Consider the following 18,673-nt stretch of genomic DNA (forward strand, 5'->3'; position numbering starts at 1 on the left):
TAGCGGGTAGCTTTTGATTTTGGAGCATTTTGTTTTAGCTAAAAGCTAAACGCTCCTGTCGCGGAACAAGACTTTTTCTTTTTTACTAACGTTTTTTTAAAAACTAGAAGCTAGAAGTTCCCAAACACTGCGTGTCGAACACGCCCAATGCTTGAAATACTTTTTTGTTCATCGTGATGTTGATGGTTGAATTCCATATCCAATGATAACATTGGGTGTTACGAACCTAAACTCGTGATTTGATTTGTATAATGGTAATTATGAGATTTGCATTAACTTCTAATAACACGTATGTATATTTATATACATAATAATTTAGAAGTCCTTGCTCGGACTTTCATGTGATTTATTGATTTTTTTTTTTTTTTTTTTTCCTTTTTTAGTGGGTTTACTGCCATTGATTGTTTTTTTTTTTTTAATATTTATTGTGGCGTTGCAACGTGTTTCTTCCATATTAATCTGTTCCACCAATATTCCACTCATCTCTTCCACCGTTTTTCCCTCCAACCACTTTAATCCAGGTATCGCCCCCAACTCCTCTAATCGATTGGATACTTCAAGGTCTATGTCGGTTGAATGCACACCTCCGATTATACTCACCCTCAATCATACCCACCTTTTATCCTCCACTGCTTTATCTCCATACCCATAAGCTTCTCCTTCTCACGCCTGATCGGCTGGGCTCTGTCCGATCAAGTATACTAGCTAATCCCGCTTTCTTCTTCCCTCAATACCCTTCTTAGTCCAAAAAGTTTACACAACTTCCACTCACACTTCCCAATCGCCTCCGTCCGATTGTAACCTGTGCTTCCCCGTCGACATCCATGGAACCTCATCTGTTCGTCCACTCAAATCACCCACCGGATCCCTTATCTGCTTCATAGCCGTCCCTGCTAAACCCTAAAATTCTCCATCGCTGTACTAATGGAGTTCAGATTGTTAGGTAAGGTCTCTCTCTATTAATGAATTTATGTATCGATTTCTATTTGAATTGTGCTTTCTGTATGATTTCTTGATCTTTTACGCTGTAAAAAACCCCAAATGTTGTCGCCTTTGTTTTTGGTTGTGAAGTACTTTAATTAATGATCAGATGAAGCAAATAGTAGTGTAACATTGTTGTAATGATAGAACAGACTGAGTGGATGAGGTGTTTTTATTCAATTCATCATCTTTATGTTTGCTTATCAGGAGAAGGTATTGCTGGTAAAGCGTTGGGTACAAACCAACCTTGCTTTACTGACATTAATGATTTTTGTAGGACTGATTATCCGATAAGTTCTTATTACGGGCTGAATGCTGCCATGGCAATACGACTCCGTAACACCTACACGGGACCCACCGATTTCATCCTCGACTTTTTGCTGCCCCGCGATTGCAAACGAGATGATGAACAAAAAAGATCGGAACCTCGATAATTTCTATGATAAAACACCTTTCTTTGAGCTTGCATTTGATAAACGATGAAGAACTCATGAAAGACATGAATACCCGTGATGAATCTTGGATATCGGATATGGTGGAAGCACGGGAGAGGGGCGATGGCGAAACGGTCAGATTCAGTTATACCCCCAACCACTTGATATTCAGATTTAAAAGAGAGTCTCACTATGCATTCCAACTGCTCGATGAAATGCTTGGACCAGGATGCTTCTGTCCTTGAAAGACAATATCAGCAACCTAAACAAAAAATGTTAAGGTAAGAAAAGATCTTTTTTTTTCTTCTGGAAACTTGAAAAATAGGTAATTGTTTATGAGTTTAGGACATGTATTAATTTTGTGCTAACATTTTTTACTTTGTTTTAATTTTATTTTGATATTGCATGTTTACAACAATATTGCTATTACAGGTTATTATTAGCCTCACATAAGACAGAACCAGAGACCTGAAGCCCCTCAACCTCATGTCCAATCTACGCAAACTCAGCTTAGTCCTAAGCTTAACCTATTAACGCGATGGTTAAGGGATTAGGTCGGGTATATGGGATTTCTGTTTTTTTTTCCATGTTTGTGTATATCATTTTTTTAAATTGTTTGTATTTCTCAAGCTTTGGTTGAAGAGTAATCAGGGGGATGGAATTATCTACCCAATTTATATTTATATCAGTAGCAAGTTGCATTAACTAAAACTAAGAAAGAGCCCATGGGTTAGAAATAATTTAGAATTTTCTAAAAAAAAAATTGGCCAAAGCGACAGTTTCCAAAAACATGTAAGAGCGACGACGAACTCTAAGAGTGTAAAGTAGGGTTCACTACTCATTGGCAAGGAAGGACCAAATTTGTAATAACGCGAAAAAAAATATTGAAATAGAACAATGTTACAAAAGGCAGGGACCAAATTGACAAGTGGATACACTTCTGAGTGGAGATTGCACAATTGGATATACTTCTGGGTGGAGATTGCATGGGTAAATATTGTAAGGAAGCAAAAGTATGAAACCCCGGTGTCAAAAACCTAAAGTCCAAAAGTTTCTTGTTGGCATGTTGGATATACTTCTGGGTGGAGATTGCATGGGGAGATTGCATGGGTAAATATTGAAGGGAGCAAAAGTATGAAACCCCATAGAATGGTGTCAAAAATCTGAAGTCCAAAAGTTTCCTGATGTTACATTCCATGCGCTTTAATATATATATATATATATATATATATATATATATATATATATATATATATATATATATATATATATATATAATGGAATACAAAATTAGTTAGTCATTTTTTCCAGTTTATTGTCATTGGTTAGCCCGATCATTTAATTCCACCATGAAATGGAATATAAAGTTGCAACATAAACAAACTAAAATTACGATTTCACCTTTTTTAAATAAGACCAGATTCGATCAAAAACATTGTAATTTAAAAAAAATGATGAAAAGAAAAAAACTTTAACCAGAAAATTGCTCTTCTCATGATTTTTTCAATTGCTTACCGGAAATAACAAACCCTGTATGTGCTTTCAAGGATGCGGTGTCGTCAAATTACGAGTGAGTCTAATCATTTTCTAGGATTTAATATTTATAAATAAAGTATGCTTATGTATTTTTAAAGTCCAGAATATGGAGGGTAATTTTGGAAAGAATTTTGAAGTCTTTACAATGAATGGCTTTTAAATGAATTAATATATTTATAGGTAACTTCATTTCTTGATCGACCAATGCAGTAATAATGCTCATAAAGGTAACGGAATTGGTGAATGAATGGAATTGTTCAGTCCATAATTGTTCATTCCATAGTTGATCATGGAACGACACAGCTTGGATTCTCTTTTCATTCCAACGTCGAATGGAATTAAAAATTATAATATATCCTAATATTTTTTTGATATAATTATTTGTTATACTTTTTATTACAAATTTTGGGATTTTAATCATAAAATATTTATTTCCGAATGTAACAGAAATGTAATGTTATTAAGTTTTTATGTTCAAAAGATGAAAGATGTGGTATTATAAAAGTAAAATAATTAGGTGGATCTCGATTATTGAAATTAGTTGGTCTTATTAATATATCATTATTAGTTTCTTTATACCATCAGTTGTCGGGCTATAGACTTTAATTCTTATGTTTCAGTGTATATGAATAAGTTGGAATTAGTGAATCTAATTTATTTTATTTTTGTTTTCAGGAGTAAAGAATGGTCCTTATGAAATCAAGGTTGGACCTGGACCTAATCAGGATCTGCATCTATTTCTATCGGCATGTTATCTCCATTAAATTTCTCTATACTTTCCATCAGTAATTATTGTTATTTTAACATAAAAAAATCTTCTTTTTATATGGTATTTATGAATAAACTCATTAACTAAAACTACTGAATATCATTGTATCTTGATAGTTTCCTTTGTTCAAATGTTCTAAAATGTACATCTAAATAGTGTTGGGGTTTTAATACTCCATCACGCCATTCGGTCCTAACTCGAGAGAATATATCTGATAGTGGATTCACCGGTAGAAAATCCATTGTCTTCTACACTTCGTCCTTCACATTTACATTGGATTATCTTACAACTTGATTTTTCTTATGGTATTTTCTTATGGTATTTGCGGTATCTACTTCTACTTTATACCATTTTTGAGCATTGTTATAGCGACCTACTTTCGTGACCCACCAAACATCAACAAAAAAAAATGCGACCCGGCCTCTTCCCTAGTTAATATTAAAAGAGTCCGTAAGTTTACACCTTAATTTCTAACTTACCCTAGTAATTTTTTTTGTTATGTTTAATAAAAGTCATGTTTAACATTTATTTTTATAATCGAGTTTTTTCGAGGTTACGAACAATTAGACCCCATTAGTAGGTTATCTTTTGCCACGTCAGTGATGACAAGTCATCTTTTGCCATCAATCATGACAGTTGATCATCTTTTGTCATGTCGCTGGTGACAAGTAATCTTTTGCCTTGATAGCAACAAAGACATTCCTGTTGACGTGGGAAGTCACACCATCTTTAAAAATAAAATGAGTAAAAAAGCTTAGCATGGACCAAAGTCAAATTTTTAATAGAGAGGAGATATGGTTTTTACCGGTTAAGCTAACAAATTTCATTATATATATATATATATATATATATATATATATATATATATATATATATATATATATATATAGGGAGTGGTTCAAACGAGAACCACAAAAGATTAACAACCCTATTAATTAGTAAATATTTACACAATAATTTTATTAAAATGTAAAAATCCTAAGTTTTTTGTCTTTTTGATACGAAAATGACAAAATTATAATTTTTAAAGTCTAATATTTCCATTCATATATGCTCTCTTATTTTAATACAAAACTTATACAAAATACAATTTTATACAGTCCATTTAAAGTTTAATGCAAAAAATTCAGAATTTAATACAAACCATTTTACAATAATTCACTAATTTAAAAATGTCAAAACCTCAAACTCTACCACCATACACAGCCACCAACCACTTGTATCAATATTGTAACCATCATTTCTTCCAAATCAGATCAGTAAATAAAGTCTTGCATTAACTTAAATACTACATTCACAGTTTAATAAAACATATTAATTCATTCGTTTTAAATTTAATGCAAAATAATTATAAAAACTAGTACTGTCTTACAAATTTATACAACAACAAAAAAAAAATCATAAGAAAATTAACACTAAAATTTATACATAAATCATTCATATTTTAACAGAAATTATAAAAAATTCACAACAAAATGCAGTCAATTCACAGTTTAATGTAGTCAATTCACATTTTTAAACACAAAAATCATTGTCAAAAATTCATAGTTTAATATAGTCAATTCATAATTTAACTAAAAAATTTACAACTTAATGAAGTTAATTCAAAGTTTAAAAAACAAAAATCACAGCTTAATACATAAAAATCACATCTTATTACAATAAATTTACAGTTTAATACAAAAAATATAAATTCACAACGATATTATCAATTTAAAATTTTTAATACAGTCAATTCACAGTTTAATAAGAAAATTCACAACTTATTATAGTCAATTCACATTTTTAAACACAAAAATCATTGTTTAATACAAAAAATTCACAGTTTAATATAGTCATTTTACAATTTAAATAAAAAATTCACATCTTATTACAGCTTAATACGTAAAAATCACATTTATTACAATAAATTTACAATTTAATACAAAAAATATAAATTCACAACCATATTATCAATTTGAAATTTTTAATACAGTCAATTCATAGTTTAATAAGAAAATTCACAGCTTATTATTGTCAAGTTAGAGTTTAAACAAGAAATTTACAGGTTATTGAAGTCAATTCACAGTTTAAAACACAAAAGTCAAAGCTTAATACACAAATCATTTATATTTTAACACAAAATCTATATTAGATTCACAACTTAATACAACCGATTCACAACTTAATACTGTCTATTTACAGTTTAATCACAAAATTCATTAAGAGTAAACTACCACATTTGATATGTACAAAATAATGTATTCATAGCTTAAAACTTTAAGACCACCATTAAAAACTCGACAAATTAGGAGTAAACTATCACATCTTTTGTTTATGAATTAGTTTTCTAACAATTTTCAACTAGTTTTTTTGAAGTCCATTTAACCAACAATGAATTAGGTTTAAATGAACTACTAAGTTTTATATAAAGTGTTTTTTCGAAATCTATTTTTAATAATAAAATTTTAGCTAAAATTTTAATTAGACAACAAAACATAAAGGAAAATATAAATATAAAAATAAAAGATGTATGCATCTCCACCTTATACTCTATCTATTGCAACTCTACTATTTAATATATTTTATTAAGGGAAAATTACTAATCTAACCAAATTTATTAATAACTTTTCACTTTTTAGACAAAATTTAGGACTTATCTCGAAATAGCCATCGAAACCGTAGGTGGTTAAAATGGCCTACTGTTTCGCTCATTTACCTACTGTTTTGATTTTAGTATATAAGGATTTTTTTTCATTTTTCATTACGAAACCGTAGACGAAAAAATGGTCTACTGTTTCCTCTGAGAAGTCTACTGTTTCCCAAAGAGTAGATTAAAAATGATCTACTGTTTCGTCTAAAAACCTATGGTTTTTTTTTTTCAAAATTTTACCGTATTGTTGATTAGGAGTAGTTTTTGTATGTGGGGATAACTTTTTTTTTTGAAAAAAACCAAAAAACAAAAATTAAAACCGTAGGTTTCGTAAGAAACCTACGGTGTACAAGTCAATAATGCACAAAACCGTAGTTTTTTAACCCAAAACCGTAGTTTTTTTAACCCAAAACCGTAGTTCTCATTTAAAAAAAACATAAAATTTCCAAAAACCGTAGCCTACGGTTTGGGAAACCTTAGGTTTTACAATACCTACGGTTTTATATGTTGAAAATGAAAAAAAAATTATAACAAACACGAAACAGTAGACGATTTTGCGAAACAATAGACGAATATAAATACCTACGGTTTCGTGTGCTATTTTGAGATATTTCCTAATTTTTGGCTAAAAATTGCTAATCACTTTCTTAATTTGGCTAAATTAATAATTATCCCTTTTATTGATATGAAAGTAATATTATATAATAAAACTTGAATAATAAACAACCATTATATTAGTGTCAAGTATTCGTATCTTTAATTCTTTACCCATTGGGTTACTTGATTTGTTTTCTTGATAAAAATTTATATATAATCATACTATAAAAAAATCCAACTTTATTAAACAAAAATAAGGATCCGTATTACATATATTATTAATCTTCATGTCTAGTTTATTTTAATTATTTCAATAATATTTTTATACTATTGCATATACATTTTTATTTATTTTTAATACTTTTTGTCTTTTTATTGGGATTTTATGTTTTATTTTCTTATTTTTATCCGTTGCTATAATTTTTTATTATAAACATAGAATCATTATCTTGTAATAATTTAATTAGAGTTTAATTAAATAATGTTTCAAGTGAAAGTTGTTTATAATTATAAATTGTAATAAAAATGACAAAGAAAAATTAATATGAACCATATAAAATTAAAAAATATATTATGTGAATAGTTGTCTCATGTGAGTGGGCGAAAGAAATGAGTAGAAAGGTTTAAGAATATATTTTAATTAAAAATGTTTAAAATATTTTATTGTGATGTGAAAAAGAATCTGATTGAACATGTCTAATCACTGCCTTAGGATACATGAATAGTAGCCTCAAACATACATTGTTTAGCCTCACCTACGAAAAACAGTAAAAAAAAAAAGAAAAAAACAACTGCTTTTATACAAGTTACTTTATAGACATGAATATTCTTTTAAATACAAAATTATCCTATTTTTTTATTCGTGAGAGCTTTATACTCATTTCTTTAACAAATTACAGATTTAAAAATGGACTAATAATAAAAAAGAATAAAACATTGTTGCAACCTTTTATTATTTTAATAATAGTTTAGTATTTTAATAAGAAAACTATGAAACTCTCGTATCTAACTAGATTTGAGCAAAAAACACATTAAAAAAAAGACTAGTTCATAATTTTATTCACAAAATAATATACTAGTTCATATAGTCATTCACAGCTTAACAAATACATTCTTTTCAAACACCTTTTATACATCTGATTTAAAAACTTTTCCATCTAAACATTATCATCATAAATCTAACCATATAAAAAATACACAAAGAATAGAAGATGAGGAGGTACAAAAAATCTGATCTGATGGTAAAAGAATCGTCGACCACCTAGAAGTGCATAACAACCACCAGATCTACAACTAAAATACGCCAAACAAATCATATCTGATGCAGATCTGATGGTATCACGAATATCAAAGATAAGAGATGAAGGCATACCTGTCGGAGTTTCACCGGAGCGACGGGCAGTAGAGGTGGTGGTAATTGACGGCGTTATTGTCGTTCCTTGGTGTTAGAGCTCAAAAATGTTAGATCTGATGCAGATCTACATGTTTTTCTCCGAAAATCATAGAGAAAGAGATATAGGAAAGCTCGTTGTGTTTAACCGGAGCTGAGAGGAAGCAACTAGGGTGGCGGCTGACGGCGGTGGTGTGGTTTGTCGGTTTTAGAGCTCAAATACGTTAGATCCAGTGCACATCTAGTTGCTTTTCGTCGTAGATCATGAAGAAAGAGATGGAGACGAGTTTTTTGTATTTCACCTGAGTGAAGAGCAGTAGCGGTGGTTATCAGCGATGGCTTTCGCTGACAACGGGGTTTTTGACTCCAGATCTGAAGTCAGTGGCGGTCAATAGTGGATTTGAAGTGAAAAACTTTGGAAACTTAACATTTCGACGAGGGAAGGTGGTAGGTGACGACGGCGGTAAGCGGTAGGTGGTGGTGGACGTAGGTGGTAGAGCTGATGTTAGGGTTTGAGTTGTTGGGAGAGTTTGAGAGTGTTTTCTTGTAAAAAAAAATTTGTAAATATTTGAAATGTTATAGATTGTTAGATATTTGTTGTTAAAGTTGAAATGACTATTAGAATATTTAAAAATGAGTGGTTCTTAGAGTTCTTAATTTTTTTTTGTTCTCATTTGAACCTATATATATATATATATATATATATATATATATATATATATATATATATAAAAGCCATTTAATTCTGATTCCTTCTAAAACAAATTCATTTGATTTTTTTGATGTCACGTATCCTACCATCGTTACAACGTATTGTACCACAACAGGCGTTTTCCAACCTCGCATGTAACGTATGGCATTCTCCACATGGTCATCCCTACCGATTCAGCGACTCCCTTCCCCTCTAGCGAAACTCTGAATTCCTTGCCAACAGCAACAACACCAACGTCAAGAAAAGCCCTAATTTCAACAGCGACTCCTGATTCGTGAACATAAAACACAACCACTAATATTCCCTAATTTCACAGACAAATATGTCGTCATTGATATCTGTATACCGGAATTGATTGATGTTTTCCGGATTCTTCGATATTCACCGACTTCCTCCTTAACAAGAACTCTGACCACACTTCTATGTCACCATTGGCCTCTTTGAATGCCTCCACGTCATAGTATTTCTTCAGCGCCTGAACAGTGCCTTTACATTGTTTCCACCCGGTTCAAGAGGGCGCCTTTAAATAGTTAGCGCTACTTCTATTAACGTTGTCTTCTTTCCTCTTCCAACCGGTTCTAGACTTCTTCAACGATCTCTTTTTTCCTTTATGAAACAAAATTGAAATTCATAAATATTATCACTGATTGACAATCGAGGATCGCATCCCTTCCATTTGATCGCTAAGAACGAGTTTATCCTTGAGGCGTTTCTTCAATGATTTTGGAATGCAATTGTAGGCTGATGCCCGATTCAACCTCCATTAATGGTTGGCGGCTACTATGTGTTTCCTTGTAAGAACTTTAGGGCTTTGTAGATATTTTATCTAATTACACAAATATGATGGTTGGGTTTTCATTATCATATGGTACTATTCACGGTGGTGTTTTTCAATGACAATAAACTGACTATATGCGATATTTTTTTCCTGTTATTCAAAACTCTTTATTTACAAGGCCAAAGACTCCATCTTTTTTGCATAATTGAAACTCTTATACCCTTTTTGTTTATCTGTTATGACTACTCTGATCTTTATGCAATGTTTGTTGAGGTTTTAGTTGGAATGTGCTTATGCAGTCCATGTGTTTCTGAAAATTCTAGAAAAAAAAAAAGAAGTTTCGTACTTTGTTGTTATGAATGAACCATCCACTGTCTAGATAACTTTAGACCTTTTAAGTCCTTGTATGTTTAATTCCAAGAATTATAACCTTAGAGTATACCTGGTTTTCGTTTGTAGATTTGTAAAACGAAGAAGATGATGTTCTCCTTAAATTTTTGAAGGACAGAGAACCGGATGAAGATTTTATAGTTAAAGTGTCTAATAGACAATGAATGAGGAAGACCATATAAATTTATATTAATGATAAAATGTGAAGTTTTATTGATTTACTCTTCCCTTTATATTTATTTATCAATAAATGGTTGGGACCGAAACACATACGACTTAAGAGTCACATTAATCAGATTTTAATGTTTGAAATATCGGGGGTTTTAGAAACCACCAGGGAAGACCATTCATGTACATATATTTTTTTATCAGACAATCTTGGATATGTCGTTATTGCACTCCTACAGGCACCAAAGAAACATGGTGTTGGGCTTCATATCTTATACAACTAGGTTAAAACCTGTGGAACCTACGGATGTTAATTTTAAATAAAATTAAAAAATTAATTATGTAATAAAATAATATACAGTTAATTTAGAAAACTTATGAATTGTAATACTGTATTTTTTTTAATAACTTTGTGATTTGTAAGTATTTAATTACATAGTAATTTTGTGAGATTAATAGAAATTGTTTTTATATTCGTCAATTTTTTTCAACCCAATTTTTGCAAAAGAAAATCAATCAACTCAACTTGTGCAAAGCTCGTTTAGAAACGCTAAAAAAATATGTAAACATCACGCCTTGATTTAGACTGACAATTATCTACGATTAGATAAAGAAATGGATTTCCAAATTAGCTTCTTAGTTCTAAGACATGATCAAAACAATGACCAATATAAAGATAGAGAAACTAAGATCGATAATAATGTAGTCACATACATATATTTACATACTTGTATCCAAGTTTAGCAATACCAGTAGAAATGATAACATAACTTGTCAAACATCTTAACCAAGAGTTAATAGAAGATATATATTTAAACCTGTGGAAACCACGGTTAGGAAATAAAGACATTATTGATAATTTCAAATCGTAATTACTAATCAATGATTTGCATAAATTTATTATTTTACATAGAGGCTTTGTGTAAATTTATAATAATTAGTTAAAATTAATATATACACTGGTATTAATATTCGATCGTTGTTCGTATATGTAGATATTTGATAAAATGATGATTTTGTACAATTCAATAAAAATTGAATTAATAGAAAGATGTTCCATTTTTTGTCACCTTTTCATATTCGGACCCTTTGTTAAAATGAAATTTTACAATATAGAAACCAAAATTGTAAAGTTGGTCTATAATAGCAACCACCTTTGTAGAAATGGGTTGTGATAACGACTTGTTCCATTTTTTTTTACTTCATTTTTTCAGATTTGGTTCTTTGTTAACATGAAAATTTTACAATAAATAGCAACCAAGACTGTAAAGTTGGTCTATAATAGCAACCAACTTTGTAGAAATAGGTTGCGATAAGAACTTGTTTCATTTTGTTTTGTCATTTTTGGTTTAGTCGTTTGTTACATGAAATTTTACAATAAATAGCAACCAAGATTTTAAAGTTAGTCTATTATAGCAACCACCTTTATATAAATAGGCTGTGAAAAGAACTTCTTCTATTTTTGTTCTTTTTTCTAGATTTGATTTTTTTTACATGAAACTTAACTTGGATGATTTTCTTTAAAATAAAATTTTGTAACTTTAGGTCCAATAATCACTTTTTCATAAGGTTTCAACTTTCTACCCGTCAACAAAGGTACAAGCTCTGCGAGCTTTTTCTTCTTAACTAAGATTGATATATTTAAAGGGAGTATCTTCTTCATATCGCCTAAGCATGTTTGCTACTGTTTCATTCCCTTACTCTAAAGACACAATGCAATATTGTCACAACTTCAGCAAAAATGATGAGACTATAAATAATGTAATTTGAGACATTTTACCATGATGTTGCGTCTTCTCTAGTTTTAGTTCATGAGCATCTGGTAATTACAATTAAAAAATGTTAGCAAATTCATACTTTGTATTGTAGCTCTCTTATAGACACTTGAATGAAAGTTCATTGTAAGTGCTTCGGTTATGCTATAAAACTCCATAAATATGAATATAAGTGCTTTATTTTACAGTTGTTAATAAAGATAATCCAATAAATATGTTAGGATCAAAATATATTTACGTAGAGATTGTAGCAAGGGCTATATGTAAAAGAGGCACCAACAAAGAATAATTAATATCAAAGAAAGGGATTAAAACATAGGACTCGATAAGCCACATTGTTTCACTAAATTCACCAATTTCAGTATCCAAAAATGTAGATATCATACCAGCTAGGTCTACCCTCAATAGTTTCAAGTTAAATATAAACCTAAAACTAAGTAAATATTATTATTCTTATAGGTAGTTCTTCCTTTATTTCAGATTTCAACAAGTTTATTCTTTGATCTATAGGCTTGATAATCATAGTTACAAATACTTAACTAACAAAAATAATCACAAAATACCTAAGAAAGAGAAACATTTTCACAACAAAGCCCAAATTCAAGACAAACTTTAACCAAAAAAATAGAAAAAGAAAAAGAAAGCAACAATATGCAATAGATTTAAACCAAAAAGTTAAACATGTGCATAGTTAAAATACTCAAAATCACACAAAGCATCCACCACAAAACTACTTACCGGAACAAATATAAGTCATAGTTTTACTCGTCTTCTTGGATACTCAACCTCTCAAACTTATTAGTAACCACAATATCCAACTGTGCTACTTTTCCCACTATAGCCTTCCTTTTTTTCTTGTAGATACATTGTGTGCAATTTCAGCACAATATGTCCTAAATCAAATCAATATACTTACATATATCATTAATAAGGGTATCACGAGGACTTCTAATTCTTTTGCATTTGAACAATAAACTTTTATTCCAAGATAAGAAGATCCTTGCTCTTTTTGTAGATCATTTTCTTCAATTACTCCTGTTAGATTCACATAATTAAACAGCAAGATATAGATGAAAATAACCAATCAACACCTGGGGTTCTTCAATTGGTCATCTAAAGTTCAAAATCGTTAAAGGCGATTTAAAAACAGAATCAGTTTCAACAAAAATAAGAAAACATAAATCCAGAAAATCGATATCGAACTCCGATAAATGGAAAATAAATTTTTTCAATAGGAAAAGGTTTATGCATTTACCTTGTATTTTCGTAAAGTTACTTTCTTCAAAGAAACCATAAATCACGTGGATGAGCACTTAATCAGAGAAGAGGGATTGCAATGCAAAGACTGAATAGATTGTTGGAGTGGTGGAGGCATCACGAATGGGTTAAAATAAACAACGGATTCCAATGAAGGATATCCATATCATTTTATGTGATTTCAAAGAGGGGAATCCATACCTTTATCCCCAATTTTCTGCAGAAATAGAGAATGAAAAATAAAATAGTAAACGATTACCTACATGATTTCGTGGATTTATCCGAATATTACTAATCAGCACGAAAATATGGGTGATCTAGGAGCGAATTTCTTGGATTGAAGTTGGAAACTTTGATCTGTTTCCAGCTTTGTGTGTGAAACCACTCATACACTTTCTGATTTTTCATAACTACCATCGTCTTCGTCCCTATCTTCTACAATGCTCGACTGAATCGGATCTCAAGTTTGTAATCAATTAAGAGATTAATTCTCGGCTTCTACTCAATGTCCAACAAAAAAATTAGCGTCAAAATGAATGGGTATGGAATTGTAAGTGTATAAATAAAGAGATTGATAAATAACTTTGGAAACGATTCATTTCAACCATCCCTGGAATTTAGGAGCTGATTTATCGCAAAGAAGTTGAAAACTTTTAATTGTTTCCAACATCAGAGTGAGACGGATGTGGTTTTAAGAGGCAGAAAGGGGTGTTTTTGGAACTTCACATAGAAATTATGAGCGGGAAAATTCACTGGAGAGGGGCTCATTGACTGCCACGTGGGGAAAAAGTACTTATTTATTAAATTAGGGGATGTCATTCTCATAATTTATTTTATATGTTGTTTTATTGGTTAAAAATATTATCACAATTTGCATTTATTTTTGTAGATGGCAAAACAAATAATGAGGTTTTCTTCACAGGCAATAAATTGACTTAAATGCTTTATCACATCATCAGGTTTGTTTCCTTTTATGTTATATGTATATGTATATGAGTGAATGATTAACTAGGTTCATATGCCAATACATAATTAAGAAAAATATATGGATTGGCAATTTTAAGATTACAGTTTCAGGAAAAGAACAATTGTTCCCTTGGTATGTCTGAACTAGTCTCACATATGCTCAAGCACCTCAACTATAGATAAGATAAAATGTGACAAATAACTACTTTTACTTTTAGAGGTAATTTTTTTAACAAAATGACCAAGCCATTTTGTCTCTTTACAAAAATGACAAACAATATCTCAAATGAAACTGTGTATGAAATCTGGTCTTCATGTTATAACAATTTACGTTTACGGTTGTGGTTGTCATTTTAGTTTTTCCAATGGCGAAATAGATAAGATGAAACCCAACCCTAAATTAGATATCAACATCCATGAAAAATGTTTGAGTTGGAGCAAATGGTATGGATTAATTTAGCACTTGATGCCTATTGGGAAATACATTTATGTTCTAACTATGTCATTTTGATAGTTCTGAATTCATTTGTTAAGGTGGTTCTATATGGTTAGAAAAGAGTAGATATTGATTGAAGCATGATCTTTTTGTTCTTAAATGATATTTAGAATAAGCATTATTTTATTCTTGATTTTTCATTAATATATACATAACCATTAATTACAGCTAGCAATGATCTCTACATTCTTTGTTCAAGATCAATAGGGAACTAAAACTATTTAAACTACGATTTCACATGGTTCTAAAATGGGTTCAAAATACCAATGAAGCAGTGGAGACGTTCTTTTAGACTTACTACATGGTTATTATATCATTGGAATTTCCCGGTATGCTTTCTCTATCAATAAATCTAATAGCTTTTGATTTATTTGAAATAAATTTAATTATAAAGGTGATATCCTGCTGAGCCGGTTTCATCATAATACTCATTTTCATTCACCTGTTGGACCTTGAAATTGGTTACATAAACATAAAATATATTTATATAATATCTTTTCCTCTGTCCATTTTATATGTTATAATGGAATGAAATTAAAGTATGATGTTATACATATAAATGAAACTACATTGTTATTTCTTGCATTGTACACATTTTTAAAATTAGTATGATATGTTTTAAACATTGTATAATTTGTTTTTCATTTATATTGAAGTCACCATCTTCATATCCGGACTAGAATATAATCTCTTTGACCAATTATGACATTGACCTTTATATTTTTCATTTTAGGAAGTGAGTGTGGATGGTGAAGGTGATGGTAGTATACAATGGTGCCTACTTCTTTGTACAGTGTGAATATTGAAAAAGATCATGAACTATATTTGGCCAAAAGAAACTTGAAGGTCTTTCGGCAAAATGATGAATTAGTGATGTAATTTCGTTTGTGTGTGTGTATTATAGCATTCAATTTTCATCTTTTTTTTTTCCTATAGCATCCTACTTTTTTTCCTTATCAAGACATTGCACAATAAATGAAAATTCCACCTAATTATAGCATTGTATATTAACTTTTTTTCAATTAAAGTTATGTTGTCAAAAATTTGATGCAATCGATAAAGATTTCCTCCGGCGTATTCTTGGACCGTGCTTAGCACGAGCCGAAATCATTTCTAGTATATATATATATATATATATATATATATATATATATATATATATATATATATATATATATATATATATATATATATATATATGGGATTTCTATATTTCACAAGAAGAAAAAGATTATATTTTATCTGCTAAGACTATTATAAAACAATAATACTTATGTCATAGACATAAGTATTATGGTATTAGAGCCAAGAAAAGTTTTTGGGGTGGTTATGCATGATATATTTATTTCAAATTTATTTAATTTGGGTTTAATATTCTCTAAGAAATTTATAAGTTTTAATAAGTATGATTCAGAGACAAAACCAGTGATTGGTTGGATTAGCGTAAAACGCGCAGATAAGGACGTAAGTCACGGTGCCGGACCACAATCATCGTCGGGACGATTCGCCTCTGTTCATCGATATTAAAACAAGTAAGTTTTCTTATAGAATTTTAAAGCAAAATTAATTAAATATGAGTAAATTTTCAGGCATACTATCCAAAAAATATATTCCTGGTAAAAATATCGACAATGAACAAGATTATGATAATCAAATAAATTCTATTGAAGAAACCGTTAATAGCATAGAACAAAGTTTGAATAATTGGACAATACCTAAAACTAATGTTAATACAATATATAGAATAGGAACTTTTGACTATTTTCAAGGTTATTCTATTAAAATGACAGAACAAACTTTGTCTATTGGTCAAAACCAACAAAATATACATTTGTTATCATCACGATCTATTCTAGAGCATAGAATGAAATATAAATTTTTACATGTCGGTTTAGTCCAAATTGCTATCAAGCCTCTATTTAGACTTGGAATAGATGCCCCTGTTCTCCTTATTTTAAGAGACAAGAGACATAAAGATTTTCAAAATTCTATTTTAGCTATGGCTGAAACAAATATTGCTAACGGACCTATTTATTTCAATTGTTATCCAAATTTTTCTGTAGGATTATTTTATAAAAATATTTTAGATACTTTAGTGTTAACTGTAGAAACAAAAAATTTAGAATTTAAAGATGATACAAAGCCTTTAGCAATAATTTATCGTGTTTGTTACAAAACTATGACAACTACACTTGAACCGAAAACACATTTATCAAGTCCTAAAAATGAAACAATTATTTTTGAAACAAATACTAACCATACCAAAGTTCACACACCAAAAAGATTAAAATGGTCTGATATAACTCAATCATGTAATTGGAACTTACAAAATGTTATCGATCCAAAACCACTAGACTCTTCAAAACAAATCTCAAATATTATAGAATATAATGATGGTTCAGTAGATATAAATTTTTCTTCCTTAAATATTTCATCATCCAGGTTATCAACTTCTTTTATCCCAAAAACAAGCTCTTCAAAATCTTCGTTATCAAAGTCAAGATCTTTAAAACTAAAAACTGTTGACTATACTAATTCTATTCCCAAACCATTATATCAAGATGATCAAAATAGTGAAAATAGTCTTCCTAGTCCTACTAAATCAGATTTTATTGATGAACTTTAAAATTTTAAACAACAAATATGAGTTCTAAAGTACAAATTAATTGTTCAAAAAATAATAAGCTTTGGGCTAATATGTTAAAAAGACATTGGAAGATAAATTCTAATATATGCAAAACCATTCAACATTTAGAAGAAACTAGAACTCATGAAGATTATAATTTATACAAAATACTTCCATATACTAATAAATATAATAAACAAATAGAAAAATTTTCTAGGCTAAAGATAGGAATAAAAAAATACGAAAAATCACGAAGTCATAATTTAGAGTCAATAAAACATATTTCTTCAATCCTAACAAAAACAACCTGTTAAAATGAATTTCTCGAATTTAGAATATCAAGTTGACTTTGATTACTTAAAAAATATTGAGTATTATAAATATTACAATAATAAAAAAAGAGCTTGGCACGAAGAAATTTTTTCATACTACTTAAGATTTCTCCATTTAGGCTTTTGGGAAGATTATGTTTTATCAAATAAAATTCATTCTCTTTTTTTTCAATGGTTTGAATTAATTTATGCCCCTAAACATAAAATAAATTACCCATTTAAAAATGATTCTATCACTCCCATTTTAGAGAAAAAATATAAAGATATTATTTCTAATAAAGAAATTATTGCTAATTTTCCACCAAAAGGAGAAATTATTATTAACGATATGTTTATTGCGACTCCTTTAGTTCAAGCCCCAAATCAATTAACTATTGAAAAGGGTCTTCAAAAAATTATTTACCAAAATAATTATGCAAACGAATTCTTATCTAGTATTACCGAGCATTTAGTTAAAATTGAAGAAAAAAATTTTAAAGATAAGAATGTTAATAAGCAAGATATGGCAAGCACTAGTAATATAAGTTTTGTTCCTTGTCAAATCGATGGTAATTTTAATCTAGGAAATACGGATTTAATTAACGAATTAGAAAAAAGACTTTCAAAACTTCATATCTCAAACACTAACAATATTAATACTCTTACAAATGATGAATCTGAAAATAGTGATATTAATAGTGAAAAAAATTTTGAAACTCTTGCTCAACAATTTATTAATTCAAATGATGATATTAGTCAACTCACTAATGACTTTTCAAATCTTAATAAAATTCATCAATCAAAGCGAAGCACTTTTGGAAAGAATCCAAAACCAACCATAAGAAATTATTGGAA

At 29.6% G+C, this 18,673-nt stretch overlaps 2 long non-coding RNA genes across 2 annotated transcripts; one reads left to right on the forward strand and one right to left on the reverse strand.

The window, feature by feature from the left end:
- The first annotated feature begins 459 nt into the window (after positions 1–459).
- LOC145134614 (uncharacterized) lies at positions 460–2,098 on the forward strand. The gene is made up of 3 exons (XR_013719240.1): positions 460–943; positions 1,259–1,696; positions 1,848–2,098. It is a non-coding gene; the product is annotated as an uncharacterized LOC145134614 (long non-coding RNA).
- Positions 2,099–7,980: 5,882 nt separating this feature from the next.
- Positions 7,981–8,977, reverse strand: LOC145132378 (uncharacterized). The gene is made up of 2 exons (XR_013718055.1): positions 8,322–8,977; positions 7,981–8,242 (listed from the first exon to the last, which is right to left on the reverse strand). It is a non-coding gene; the product is annotated as an uncharacterized LOC145132378 (long non-coding RNA).
- Positions 8,978–18,673: the final 9,696 nt, after the last annotated feature.

The sequence above is a fragment of the Lactuca virosa genome, chromosome 8, assembly GCF_052849685.1.
Source record: "Lactuca virosa cultivar CGN04683 chromosome 8, Lactuca_virosa_CGN04683_v6, whole genome shotgun sequence".
In the NCBI taxonomy this organism is placed as follows: Eukaryota; Viridiplantae; Streptophyta; class Magnoliopsida; order Asterales; family Asteraceae; genus Lactuca; species Lactuca virosa.